This window comes from Zerene cesonia, chromosome 5 (genome assembly GCF_012273895.1).
Source record: "Zerene cesonia ecotype Mississippi chromosome 5, Zerene_cesonia_1.1, whole genome shotgun sequence".
NCBI lineage: Eukaryota > Metazoa > Arthropoda > Insecta > Lepidoptera > Pieridae > Zerene > Zerene cesonia.
In genome coordinates this window covers 1,166,940-1,181,139 of record NC_052106.1, presented here as the reverse complement: position 1 = coordinate 1,181,139, position 14,200 = coordinate 1,166,940, and the positions used below count along the sequence as shown (strand labels likewise).

At 32.4% G+C, this 14,200-nt stretch overlaps 1 non-coding gene across 1 annotated transcript; it reads left to right on the top strand.

Annotated features, from left to right (window-relative positions):
- Window positions 1–6,075: 6,075 nt before the first annotated feature.
- LOC119840319 lies at window positions 6,076–6,182 on the top strand. The gene has a single exon (XR_005288308.1). It is a non-coding gene; the product is annotated as a U6 spliceosomal RNA (small nuclear RNA).
- Window positions 6,183–14,200: the final 8,018 nt, after the last annotated feature.

Here is a 14,200-nt window from a genome sequence, read left to right as displayed (position 1 = left end):
TCGATAATGAATATCGTATATCGTAATAATATAACTACCTACAGTCTGTCTACACAGCAGACACGCAGTAAAAGACATCAAAAAGTATAGCAGATATAGAAGTTATGCAATAATTTTGTGATGAAGAAGGTAAAAGAATAGTTTGGATATTTAGCACATAAATTTACCTTATCCGTTAATTTACTTGACATAATTGAAGAAATCTAATTTTAAGCTTAGAGCTCTCTTTTTCTTTTTTTTCTCTCTCTTCATGGCAAGAAGATATATATATCTATTTGCCAGTTTTATTTTTCTTATTGATTTTATTTTAGTATGGCCGCAGATAATATAATATTATAGGAACATATAACACAATACTATAGTACTCTAGGTATAGTTCATATTCTGATACGATCACTCCAATATTATATATTAATGTATTCATAAAATTTATTTGAATACATCAACCTCGGAAACTATTACTTACACTACAGGTCAAGCCGGGTTGGACCGTTGTTCATAATTAACTAAAAAATGTGTATAAAGTCACCTTGAAACAATATCCAAACTGTCTCTTCAATAAAGTCATGTGTATTTTATCCATTCATGAACCATAAACAATACAATACTTATTATGGACTTCCTGTTTAAAAAAGGAATGTAAGCGATAATCCGATTGTAAATTCGAAATTCTATTGAGTGTCCATAATTGTCAACTATAAAGTTTCTAATTTGGTGATGGCAATACTGCGAAGGAATGGCACATCGCCTACAGGTAATAAGTATAGCTGTACCTATTTTAAGTATTAATGCTAAATTTTTTATGTAGCTGTCGGTTATTGCTAAACAATTTTGTAAGGAGTTTTTACCAATGTTGAACGATGTTTACTTATATACATAATATGATACCGGAACCAACTTTTGGGTGGATATTAAACGATTGTACTTTTATTACATTACAACCTCTATGATATTTAATAGGTATCGGACACCAGGATCACTGTACACACGGTGATTTCATGACATGGCCTTCCTAGAGGCTCTTCTTCATTTGATATAAGCCGGACAATATGCAAGTATTACTTATATAGTAATATGTTATCTGTGGTATTACATTCAATATCATATGTTAATTAATTTACATGACTCCCACATATCATGGCGGCATTCGTAAAGAGACTTTTAATTGAACAATTAATAAAATGCAAGCTCGGTATTCATGTCCGTAATGTTTTTTATTGCAGACTTACGTTTAAGACCCGCTGGTATAAAATTGATTATTTATTGTCGCTGTTACTGAATGCTATTTCTCTGTATTTAATTTGAAGAAGGGAACATGAGATTAAAATGATTTATTTTATTGCAAGTCCTCCTGCATTAATAAAAGAACAGATCCCGCATTTTTGCACGAAACATCTTTTATTTTATCTATTAAAAAATATTTTATTATGAAAAGGCTTGCCTTACGAATATAAAAATACCCGTAATTTCAACACTGTAAAACATCAATAATAATTCGAAAGTGTGTTTGAATGCTACCTAGACTTTCATTCGCGTCGCAGTCAGGCCATTATATGGTATCATTTTTGCTGGATTGGAAATATATCATTATCATTATCGTCTTTTAGATCCACCGTAGTTACGGCTAGAGAGTGAAACTTAAAAAAAGAAAAATACAAGTATTCGGGTAGACAATATTAATAGATTTTCCATTATAAGTGACGAGCAAAGGTATCAAAAACTTTAAACAAAAAAATGTTATTGTGATACAGGTATACATGTTCTGGGATGATATAAAAAATTAACATCTAGCTACGTAGATTTTTTGTAAAACTTCATATCAAGTATGAATAGCCCTTAATTGTGATCGGCACTATATCGGAGCACGGTTTGGGACTATTTTTATTCCCGTGACAATCGTCAAGGGTGCTGAACACAAATGTACCACGTGATGAACAGCCTCCGCTACTTTACAAAGTAAAGGAGTAGGGTTGCCACTTGCGCCATTTGTTTTCATTATTTATAGGTGTTATTGAATGTCAAATTTCGCCTAATATATTTTCGGAACTCATTAACGCTGGATAAATATATAATGTAGTACCGTTTACTGTATAATAAAAAGATACTGTTTATTAAAAATTAAAATAAAATATCTATATCTTACTGTTTCAGTATATTCTTTAATATAAGTAATTTTAATTTTGCGAAATTCCATTCCTAGCTTCATTTCTGCAAATGTTCATGGGCGGTGGCTATCGTTAGTATTATCAGTTGAACCACTGGCTTGGTCGCCTGCTCTAACGTAAAAAGCACAATTTAATATTACAAAAAAACATTTAAATTTCCTTTACATAGGTACCCCATAATATGTTTAATTATACTCGCTAAGAAAAACACATCTTATCAAAATAATTTATCCTCAATGAGACTTGTGATATTATCTTCTTTACCTTCATAAATTCCATAAAATTACAGATGTTACATATGTCAGCATGAAAATGTATTTATAATACTAGTAGTGTAACATACATTGTAATAAAGGTTACAAAAATAAATAACGTTCAGCCCTACAGCTGCGACACGTCCATTGTCCCGTCAACCCGTGCGTGACATCGCGTGGATGGTTCGCCATTCACCCTTTGATCCTATACCGGAGATCCTGTCTTACTTCATTAATATACCGCCTTTATAATATTATTTATACCTTTCTCATCAGTTTTTATTATATGTGAGAAAGTGTAAGAGGGTATTATTTCCGTATTCTGACAAATACTATGTTTGTTTCTTCATTGTACTTTTAAATCATATTTTCATTTTCAGATTTAGCTGGACATTCAAATATTTTTCTAAGCGGTTGGTTGTTTTATAGTAGGTACCTTTTTTAATTTCCTATTATTTAAATAATTTACTGAAAATAAGAAACCATACGGCATTCCCTCTTTGAAGTTAAAACATTTTTATTACAATGATACTGTTTACCGTACAGAGGTAGCACTAAAAATAACATTGCGTTCATTACACACACAAAAAGTAGATTCAAATAATGTCTATAAGCCAAAGTTCTTGATATTAAAAGGCAATATGTCTTAAAGCATTAATTTCCTCACGGGAGCCTCTCTAATGACTCGTAATTACGACCGGAGTAATGGCGGCCGGCCACAAAGCACCTCCATTTTGTTTTGTTTTATTTTTCTTTTTTTCCTGACATGCGCTCTGCTGACTGCCAGTCTCGATCAGAGCGCCATTTAAAAGAATGTTTATAGTATTATTTTCTTAATATTATGTATTGTCTTACCTACACTCAAATTGTAAAATTTTTAGTTTTGATTGTAGGCAAAACTTATACAAAATAATATTTTATACTAGCTGCGCCCCGCGGTTTCACCCGCGTAAGTCTGTATCCGGTAGGAATATCGGGATAAAAAGTTATCTATGGGTTATTCTAGTTGTCCAGCTATCTACGTACCAAATTTTATTGCAAACGGTTCAGTAGTTTTTGCGTGAAAGAGTAACAAACATACACATATGCACACATCCATCCTCACAAATTCACGTTTATAATATTAGTAGGATAGGATTGGTAATATAAATCTACGCAATAGATGATAATAAGAAAAGTGTAGAATAATATCTAAATTAACCATATAAAAAACTGGCAATAACCAAAGGTTATAAAAAAAGCAAAGACAAGAAATATCAAACAAATGGAGAGACCGAGTCATTTCCCGCCGCCGAGCGCGCCATCGTGATTTTGATATTTTTTGTGGTTTCAATTTGATTACGGTGTGCGGTTGATTACCGCCTTCCCGAGAAACACTCATAGGTAGGTTTTATCGCATTATCTGTGAAGAAAAGAAAAAACATTCCATTCTAGAATTTGTTCATTAGAATTGAAGGTCTGTTTTAAAAAATTATATGTACTTAATTTTTTTTTTTAATTTTTTTTAAAAGGAATTGACTTCTTTTTTCAGTGTTACTTTTTTCAGTGCTATCACAACATATTTTTCTTTTTATAATTGTAAATTAAAAAAGGGGAATTATGTACACTGGGTACATACTCATAGAATAAAAATGGCGTTTGAACAAACGTATATGAAAATAATTTCCAGTCTTTTCCCTTATGCCATAATATATTCCAATTGTTGAGTCGTAAGATCTGCAAAACTTACACCTCTGCATATGTTCATAGGCGATGGTAGATAGTAGACAGCGCTTACCATCGGTTATCCTTTACCGACGATGGAATAAAAGAATGTTATAAAATAATACAAGTACTACGCATTTTTAAAATTATAATCAAGTGAAAAGTTAAATAATTTGCTTAAATACCTTTATACTTCTTTCTCCTTTACGTGGCTTTATATTACTAGTGATATGCATTGCAATTAAATTTATTTATTTATTTATTATTTAGGACAACTTACAAAACATACACTATTACAAGATTATACATATAAGACATACAAATACATACCGAGTGTTGCTTTAATTAAAAGTTGCCACGGCTTGTTAACGGACACTTAAAAATTATACATAATTAGTCTAAAAAATAAAACATAAATTTAACTACAATTAAAATTAAAATTAAAACTACAATTAAAAACCACTTATTAACTGTGGACATAATGTAAATAGTGTAAATCAATAAAACAATAAATCAATAAATTTACAATTCTTATCTTAATTTTACATAAGCAATTTGAAAAGCATCAAAAAGTACATACAAAGTTTTATATTCAAAGTATAGTTATAGGAAGTAAGCTTTTCATTATAAGAGTTATTTCATGAGCTCAAATTAATAGATGATACAGATATGGGCGAGCTTGGATCGATTAGATAAAAAATACGCTGACGTCATTATTTCGGACGCTATCGACTTCATGTTACTAGATGCGACATCTTTTGAGACAGGCCGAATTAAAATTGGATAGAAATACCTAAATTTAAATTCTTATAGTTTTATAGGTCTCTACTTGTTCATCCGGTTTTTTGATTTCTCAATTTTGGGGTTGTCTAATTATAATGTATGGTTATGTATAATTTTAACATCTTTATTAAAATAACATAACAAAACAATATATGGATTGTAACGCGATTGTAACGATAGATATTTAGAACTCTGACCTGAACTTTCAAATAAAAATTTACAATTAAAAGTAGCCTATGTCCTTTCCTAAGTTCAGTTCTATCTTCATACCAAATTTTATCAAAAACGGTTCAGTGGTTTAGGCGCAAAAGCGTAACAGACAGACAGACAGACGGACAGAGTTACTTTCGCATTTATAATATTAGTAGGGATATTGACCTCTTTATATTTACATTTCAAATAAATAAAATATAAAAATCAAAGCAATCGCTTCTAGTAGCTTTATAAAATAAAGCGATAAAGCCAAATAAAAAAGTTGAACATTCATTAGCCGTCATTGAGGACGCGTCTCTTTCAAATCCAATGATTCTTTTTTTTATTGGCATAGTCTTTTAATTATTTTTATCTTATTTAAAGGTTCTTCGTTGAACCGAGAACTCTTTAAGCACCGATATTTTATCGAACAATCAATGTTTTAGACTTAACGCTACGTGACTTCATAAAGTACAATTTGCCTTCTTTATGAATTGATGAAAGTGAGAACACTTATATATGTAAAAACATATCACTTAACACTCAAATAACAGATTTTAATAAAATGTTTGCGTCCAAGGCATCTATGAAATTTGTTTATTTTGTAGTCTAGGCGAAAACAATGCAATCTAAGAAAACGGAATAAAATGTACGTGACACACACAGTCTAATAATCTTTACAGCGTGATATTGTGTAGTCTATGTACTATAAACAACTGTTTTTAAAACTCAAATTACTGCTCATAAGATAGTACTAGTAGGCAGTAGCTCTTAACTCTAGAGAGATAAAGCTTGTTGTCTGTTGTTAGATGTGTGAACGCGTCGCAATAGGGTTGTATGATTGTTGATTTTTTACAGCACTAGATGGCGCTGAGCATAATAACATACATTGATAGTGTTTTGTATGGAATCTTCAATCGCGATGACGCAATTTTTTTGATACTTAATATAAATACAAAATGAATTTATGTTCAGATGTACTCGCTTCGGCAGTACATATACTAAAATTGGAACGATACAGAGAAGATTAGCATGGCCCCTGCGCAAGGATGACACGCAAAATCGTGAAGCGTTCCACATTTTTTTGTCACTTATTACAACTTAAGACGTAGACTAGGAAGTAGGAATTAATCACTATTGGAGCTATTTATTGCTAAATTATAATACATAGTTATACTCTTTGTTGTTACTTATTATGCTTCTTGAATTTTTAAAACTTTTTTTATCTAATAACTATAAAAAGATAACATTAAAAAATTACTACTTTTAAAAACTTAAATAAAAGGTAAAACAACACACTTGGCATTTATACCATTAATTCATTTCAAAAATTTTCATTATATATTTAGGTTATTTAGATGTTGTTTAGGTATAAGATTGAATCAAAAATTGTTATATTTTGCATTTTTTTAATATTCATAATTTCAGTGTTGTAAAAGAACTCGTTATAATATCAATAATATTTATTTAAAAAGCTATTGTACCACGCAAAAGTCATAAACAATTATATTAAGAAACCAAAGGATACCGATACTTAAAAGTTTTGTCTTATCGCGACTTAAACAAAAAAGGAATCTTAAATTCGCATTAAAACGCTTAAACACCAATTAAATGAATATTTCATTACCTGAATGGACTTTATTTCGTCCTCTTATCGTAATGTTGCCAGACCTCGACAGATATAATATTATTACCCTATGTTAAATATTTAAATGATGTGATTTTTAATCTGTTACGTTTTTATACATGTGTTTTATGGCAGTAATGATGAGTTTAATATAACAATCGCAAAGGTAGTGGTCGATATAGGAGCGATATTGTCGACTAGAATCGGAATCTATAGCCAGCCCAAATATAAATCAATAAATGAATAAATTCGACAATAACAATTTAATAAAAAAGCAATCCCTACTAATATTATGAATGCGAAAGTAACTCTGTCTGTCTATCTCATCTTCACGGCTAGATCACTAAACTGATTTGGATGAAATTTAGTACAGAGAAAGTTGGAGACCCAAGAAAAGACATAGAAAAGATTTAATCCCGGAATTCGGGAAATCGGGAATTATGTGGGGAAAGCCCCGGTAATGTATCTTTTTCTTTATTACGTGTGAAGGCGAAGGCGAAAAACTTGTATTATATATTTTAGTATAAAGCCAGGGCGAGTGGTGAATGGATAAAATATAATATATATGATAAAAGTCTTCGACCCAAGTGTAGTCGGGGCGCGGCAGTAAGTAATAAGTACAATATAAGTGAATGTAGATGAGTTATTAATTCGAAGGCAATAAAAAATAGCATCGCTCGAATTAAATCTCTATAATGCTATATGTGAATGTGATTCAGCGATTTTAATGGGTTCTAAAGTTTTTTATTGACATCGTGAAAGGTAATTTGCTTTCGGTCTGGACACCATGTTTGTAGGTAACCAGTATTTTTGGTTCACTTCGGTACTATTTTTTACTATATGAAAAATGTGTGATGTTTGAATGGTTATATGTAGCTGTTGATTAATTACTTTCATATCGTTATTTTTAAATGAACAATCATTTGTATTATAATTTATTTATATAAAAATGAAACCCTATGTCACGCTAGCACGCGTGAACGGCTTTACCGATTTCAAAAATTATTCCACAATTAGAAAACTGCATTTACACTGAGTTACATAGGCTACATAGATACCGCGGATGAAACTGGGGCGAACAGCGAGTTAAAAATAAAAATAATTAAATCAGAATCAACAGGATAATATTCAATTATAATTCCGAAGCAAATTCTGAATGTAAATTAAGACATAGCCAATTTACTTATTTAACTTACAAATTTGTGTAAATGTGCACACATTTAAATGTATTTTTTATATATTTTTTTTTCTGTATCATATCCATAAAACATCAAATAATTGGTCACCGTGTGGGTGTAGCAAATCGATTCTCTTTCAACTTCGCGGTGAATCTCAATTCTCACTAATGCCTGATTTTATTACAGAAATAAACATTTATTTTTATTCTCATACAAAACACATATATGTGTTGTATTATTTTTTAATTATAGCGGCTTATAAAGAACTAGTTCTTACTTTTAATACACGGCTGTGCCCCAATTTCTGCAAAATAGAATTATCCTTCTTTATTTTACCTCTAAGATCCAATTTAATGAAATGTGGGGTATGGGACAGATGCATTTTACATCCGTTTTTCTAATCGATTTTCTTAACGCCATTTTCTTTAGCAGACTTGTCTCCATCGAATACCATTTCATTTCTATTCCCACTAATATTATAAATGCGAAAGTTTGTAACGATATGTGTGTGTTTTTTACTCTTTCACCCAAAAACTATTGCGATGAAATTTGGTACGTAGATAGCTGGACAACTGGAATAATATATGACAACTTTTTATCCCGATAATCTTACGGGGAGAAACCGCGGGGCGCAGGTAGTTGGTAATAACGCTGAGATATGATTAACAATGTAACAAGGATTACGAATAATTGAGTACATCTAAAATAATAATAAACTACAAAAAAGTAGCTAAACTGAGAGAGGGTTTGAATCCCGGATTATTATTTATTTATTTCTTTATTTAACACTTTATTGTGCTGGTATACAAATAACCCTTAATAATACAATCTTACAACTAGACCAACACATAACACAACCTTATCACTAAAGAGTGATCTCTTCCAGGCAACCCACTGTGTTACGAAATAGTATAAAGCCGAGTTATGTATGAACTACATAAAAATATTAACTGTTAATAATTATATATAGAAAGATTTTGCATAGACATGTTACAGGAATACCTTAAAACTCAAATTAAGTAATTTGAGTTTTAATTTTGAAAATTGAGAAATTTGCGATTTAAGGTATTTTGGATTTAAGATTGCTTTGTATCTTTGAATCAACTTCCAATAACGAAAAGTAGGAAGTACTATTTACGTCTGTATGTGATATTTCTACATAATATTTATTGTAATAACTATTTAAAAACATAAAAGTATTATTTTCGTATATGAATGCTTGTCTCACACGAACTTTAAGCCGCACCCCGTCATCAGAGGCTGTATTCGGCCACGCCCTCTGGCGCCAACGATACCTCATACCTATTGTGTTATTTCCTATGGCTTTGCGACAAACCTATAATTTAATTTACTGCTTCGTCTGGTAGGTCCTATTTAGGGAATTATTTCCAATAAGTAAAATTATTTCCACAAAATATAATACACAACCCACTTTTATTACTTACCAGCGGTCTGCCCAGGTTTCGCACGGGCAATTATACATGTCATATACATATCAACCTTCCACTTGAACCAATCTATCTATTAAACAAAACTCTATCGAAATCTGTTGCGTAGTTTTGAATATCTAAGCATAGACACACGTACGTAAGAAAGCTTTGTTTTATACTATGTAGTGACACTTCTAACTTCTAATATATTCGATCGGGCATGATAACTGCAGTGGTAATGTCTCTGCAAATATACTTTCAGCATATTGGGATAATTTGTGCACATAGCTTTGATCGTCATCGTGGGACACGACAGGACAACATAAGGAAAGGATCGACCACGGGAATAAAGGAGGGGACTGGGAAGGGCGAGATATAGGATACGGGATTCCGGTTCCCACATACCGTTAGAAATTCAGTAGTATTTACATGCTACTATATGATGCCGACCGTTTGGGGAGGTGTGATACTATCCCTTGTGCGCTGGCCCCATTCGTGCCCAGGCGTGCACAACTCCTACATTGAATTACTATCATTACAACTATAGTACTATAATAAATATCGTACGTATTACAAGTTATATTTTTTATTTACATACCCATTTCTTTATCAACCGACTTCAAAAAGGAGGAGGTTATAAATGAGAATGTAATTTTCTGTGGTTACCTCACGACTTTTTAATGAGCGAACCGATTTTTATAATTTTTTTTTTGCAATTTGTTGCCCCGTGTGGTCCAAAACTAGATCTAATGGGTCTAGTTTTAACAGTTTGAAGACTTTTGTTTAAAAATAATTATTTGTAATCGTTTTTGTACTTCCCGCACTTATAACGATTAAATTGTATAAAGACAACTATCCTGGTACATTATTCATATACTTTTTGTTCCTACCTCCGTATTGGGATAGTAAATGAGTTTTATGGACACGTCTCAAAAAGAAGCTAGAAAGGTAGGCGTAAAATAAATTTAGCACAGTAAACAATAGCATATCACACACTGCAGTTATAAAGGTCAAAGCATATCTTACGGCCTACGGGTAAATAGATGTTTTTTGCAATAAGTTGCCGTTTGGTTTGAAAAAGCTGTAACCGCGACAGCTGCCTGTGTGTCTTTGTACCTTCGTTTAATACATACATGTAAAAAAGTGGAAAACAATGTAAACAAATGTGTATCTTTACTCCCTTGCTTAGGCTATCTACAAATTATAATATTACTTGTATCACATGTCCTACGGGTATTATTTCTATATAAATACTATTTTACTATATGTTATACTGCACCAAAGTCCATCAGAGTTACATACAAGAAGTCTAATGATTCATAGACTCATAGTTTATTTCCTAATACATATATAGCTTAGAATATATTGTAAGAAAAAAATTAAGTAGAATTGAAATTAATCGGTATAGTGCAGGCATTTTTTGTTGTATTAGTCCTATATTTTCTGACCTTCAATTACATTATACGTCAAGTAACTAGACCACACAATACGCAATGATTACATACATTATACAATAACAAAACAAAATTAAATTCAACGCTAAGCTTAAAAACGAAAATGTCAATAAGCTTGCGATAATACGAGACTCAAATAAATTCCGTCGGCCATTAACTTACATTTGTCCGACCGCGCGCTGAGAGCTGATTAAACATTTATCTAAATTAAAATTTTATTCATGAGTATAAACAATTTAAATAATTTAGTAGTAAGCTTTAAGTTTTGTGGAACATCTCTAGATAAGCGATGAGTTATTTCGTTTTTTAATTAATCACATGCAATGCTAATCTATACGTCTATACCACAGATAACATAATACCATACTAGTATCTATAGTTAATAATATAAAGCTGAAGTGTTTTGAATGTTTGTTAAAATGATGAAATCTCGAGAACTACAAGACCAATTTAAGAAATCTTTTTACATCTGGGTATGTTTGTGATCCTCGAGCTGTATAGAATAGATATTGGTACCACGGGCGAAGTTTTTAAGATCTTTGTAATCGTTTAAATGAAAAACTACACGATCTGTCAATCGGCGACTAACATTCTTTAAATTTGGAATATTGCAAAAGAATAAAAGTTCACATTATTAAATCGAATTTGCTTCGCGCTATCCTTCAATGACAAACCAATTGATGTGATACACACTAAAGTAATCGACTATTAACATTTAACTAAAAACATGTACTTTATAACCTGCCTTAATACGTATAGCACAAGCCGAAAATCAATACATAATTCAGAAATCGATACCCGCAACCATAATCTTTTGAACTCAGCATCTCTGCAGCTAGCCGGCTACACAAAGCGACCAGTCTTAATCGAATTGATTAGTTAATTATAGCTTTTATCTCAAGGCACCATTAGCGGCTGAGTTCCTCCCACGCGACTTAATTGCCATTGATTCAATTCCGAAAACGAGTCCCGGTGTCTCGGTGTTAGATTGAGCTAAATACGATAGAAAGTGCGCACGATTTATTGGCTGATGACGTACTGCTAGTGTACATTATTTGGAAAATATTAACGAAGGAGCTTTGACCTCTTGCATGCGATGAAACGAATAGAAAACGTATTAATTAATGATTTGATTTATTTAAGTTTGGTTACAGTACATATTGAATACATCGATTTTAGTTTAGAATGGATAACAAAAAAGTTGACATGTGGAGACAATAACAAACACCAAGAGTTAAATTTGGCCCTTCTTATAGACGTGGAGTACGCTGCCGCTCGGATTTGGGCTAGCTCGCATCGGGGAAGCTAAGGTTTATAGGTGTTCGTCAGGCGTACCCAGATGCTCACTTGTCACAGAAAAAGAATATCTTCACATTAGTCAATGTATTGTTTTTAGTTAGATACATGTTTTTATCTTGATCAAAATTTATGAAACTAGTTAAACTGATTCTTTGAACTGTAACATTTTGTTGTCTTTAAATATCAACAAACTCAACTACAATGTACAGTTACATATTCTAGCTCACGAGCGCTTTTGCGACCGTTTTACGGGTAATTATATATAAGCAGTTATTCACATCGGCTTGCGTAAGAATCGACAATGGTGCGAATGTTTGCTTATTATAAAAATTTATGTGCAAATTGTTATTACCGCCAAAATAGGAGTCGGCCATCTTGCAAATAACTCTTTAAGAGCCTCAACGATTCACTAATATTTCAACCCTTGGCTTAAAAACGAACATAATTGCCGCTACTCCTGTGTCGGTATGTCTCTAACCGGCGCATTTTCGTGTGACGTCCATTAAAGCGTCATTAGGTGGACTTAAAAATAATTAAAAAGGCAAAAAAGAAATAACATCGCGTCTACTGAACGGCATTCTCTTACGTATGTGGCGTCCAGCGATGTAGAGCTCATCTGCTGGACGTTTCTGTTGGATCAGGGGTCTCATTGGCTGGTCGTTTAGTAACAGCGGTTTATTAAACGCAATTAAGCTATCATTATGAGTATTCTCGAAGGCTGCAATTTGCTACGGCTCTGCACGCGAAGCGGCGGGAGGGGGGATAATTAAGTGAATCTTTAGATAGGCAGATGGGTTCTTTGATACGCCGCTGTGCTATTTGAGATATTCTGGTCTAAAACCATTTCATTTTATGTGCATTGTGTGCACCTGTATTCGTTTTAATACTAGTTTTGTTACCTAGCTTAGCTTACCGCCAGAGCGAACATTTATTTAATACCATTCTTTTACTTTTTACCATTTTTTCACTGGCACGTTTCCGAATCCCGCGGTTTCACGCACGTCGTCAATATAGGTACTTTTCAATACATTTTTTTCAATTCGAACCAGTAGTAGTGAGGTAAGCGCGTTCAAGCAAAGAAACAAACAAACATTTCAGTTTTATACACGAATATATGTAAGTAAAGACATAAAGCATCAAGGTGGTGATAAGAAAAAAAAGCATTGTCATTTATAATGGTGCTATTAGAGATTGGAATTGTTTTCTATAATAAGACTCGTTCTTCCAGTGATTTAGCTCGCCCTCAATGGGGATTCTGGGGATTCTGGGGATTCTGAGGATTCTGAATGGGGATTAATAAAATATAATGTAGGCTCTTATGGGGATAAGAGCCTACATTATATTTCTTTCGGCGATACAATGAATTGTACGTATAATTTGACTTATAATTTATTCCTATATGAAGCTTGTGCAATTATATATGTGAAATCCATTTAACTTTTCGATATTAGATAAGTAGTCTGATAATACTACTTGCATTATAAATGCGAAAGTTTGTGAGGATGTGTGTATGTTTGTTACTCTTTCACGAAATAACTGAGCCGATTGCAATGAAATTTGGTACGTAGATGGACAACTGGAATAACTCATAGGCAACTTTTTATCCCGATATTCCTACGGGATACAGACTTACGCGGATGAAACCGCGGGGCGCAGCTAGTGTATAATAACTCAAAGTAACTTATTTTACTACATCCATTTGCGCTGTTCATTCTCAACTTTCACACACGACTCTCTCTGTTACGTGCATTCACACGTTCAATTTAACACGGAAGTCGATGTTGATTAAAGAGTGCTGATTAAATATCGATAAAAATAAATCGTGTGAAAAATTGTGATGTAATGGCTTCAATAAGAGCTGGTTTGCTCGCAATGTCGCCTGGTGAGGAACGGTAAAGACATCTCGCATTACTTTTATGAGCTTTCTACGATAAAATATCTCTGCTACGACCGTTGTGTAATACGTTTTATTTTTTTTTTTGTAATTATTTTTTTCGTGTTTGTAAAATAAAGGAGTTTGGTTAAGTTTACCTAATGTAAATTTACACGTAAGTATGTGAATATATTTTAAACTAGTTGTCCCGGCGAACTTCGCAACGCCATAGATTACTGTT